Consider the following 1,655-nt stretch of genomic DNA (forward strand, 5'->3'; position numbering starts at 1 on the left):
TGAGGTGGTGGCCTCACTGACCCATGTCCCCAGCAGCTGCAGAGACCCCAGGGAGATGCTCCATCACTCACTCGGGACAGAAACAGCCCAAATGGGTGCTCAGCTCCAGGTTAAGCCCACTGCTATCCCTCACCCCACATAGGCTGCTGCTGTGCCACCACCCTCCATCTCGTTAGCCAATGCTGCCTCACCATTTCCTACTAGTTTCCTGCCTGCCACTCTGCATCCCAAGTTTTCTCCTCTCAGAGTGTGTGTTTTGGGGGATATGTGCTGTTTTCAGTGTTTGGGGCTTGCATAAGGGGTTGCAGACCACAGCTGGTGGTGCCCAGACTTGATGGTGGCAAAAATACCAACGATGGGAGCTATTGATTTTAGCAAAGTTAATCCTCCTGTAAAAAAGAGAAGGAGCAGCTTGAATCTCTCTAAGATGGCACTTACACTTGAAAAAGAAAAGATAGAAATTAAGGAAATTTTTACCATGGTAGGAGGTGCTGCATGGAATTAAGCTTTGGACCAATACCATATGTATTATGCCCACAATCTGTGCTCATTCTTGATTTTTTGATATAGTAATATGTTTAATTGCCATTAATGTAAACGTTTTAAAAGGTTATTTTCCTGCTCTGTAGGTCAACGGACCTAATGAAGCAGCTCTAAGTGGGTTTGAATTGCTTTGATTAGGTGCTTGATTTCCTGTTTACCTCATGGAAGTGGGTTTGGTCCTGCACAGCTAACGTATATAAAAGCCCCGAAGGGTCTCCTCTGAGCACCAGAACTGGCTGAAATCCTCCGGACGGCTTCAGAGAAGCAGAAAGGTAAGAAGCTTTATGACAGTCTCTCTCTTTAACCTTTTTTTACTCTTTTTTTTGTTTGTTTTTTCCTCCCCCCAAAGTTAACAATGGAAGCGAAGAGTATTTGCGAGTGTCAGGCAGTAGCCGTAGCAGAGCAGGAACAGCCCATGCTTTTGGCAGAGTTTTTCCCAAACTGGTACAAGACTGGCTGTTTTCTTGGTAGCAGTGTACGTGTTGGGTTGTAAAGGGAAAGACCTCAGAGGAGGGTTCAGTGCACGGCGTCAGGCTGGGATCCGCACCTTTGAACATATGCTACGCAGGGAAATGAGGAGCTGCTTAGTTGCTTTTCATGACCTCCTAGCTAGGAATAAAACAGGGAATCACGCTTCTTCCAGAGCAGACTATTGCACAGGGGACTGGAATACCTTCATGTTGCAAAGATCCCATCAGTTGCTCCTCCTTTTGTGAAGGAACAAAATCCTGGGATCAAAAGAGAGTAGGTATTGCAGCAAACCGCACCAGACAGGGCGAGCAGAGCTCGGCTACTCCAGTTCACTGTCACATAGGCAAAGGGGTCTTGTATTAACTCAAAAATCGTTTTTCAAGAGTCTTGGAAAACATGGACTGCTTTCTCTCCCTGTTTGGGTAAACCCAGCAGAGAAGGAGCACTGCCCTTTCTTAAAATTAAGGTTCTAATGCATTTCCTCTCTGAGACTCATAAATAATTACCCTAGGCAGAACACTATTCTTGCACAACTTAACTATTTTCAGATCCATCATCGTACCCACAGCTGTATCACCAATATAGAAAATGAAAAGCAAATAAGAAGGAAAACCTCAGTTATTTAATCATGACACTCTTTC

The sequence above is a fragment of the Phaethon lepturus genome, unplaced genomic scaffold, assembly GCF_000687285.1.
Source record: "Phaethon lepturus isolate BGI_N335 unplaced genomic scaffold, ASM68728v1 scaffold34506, whole genome shotgun sequence".
Lineage (NCBI taxonomy): Eukaryota > Metazoa > Chordata > Aves > Phaethontiformes > Phaethontidae > Phaethon > Phaethon lepturus.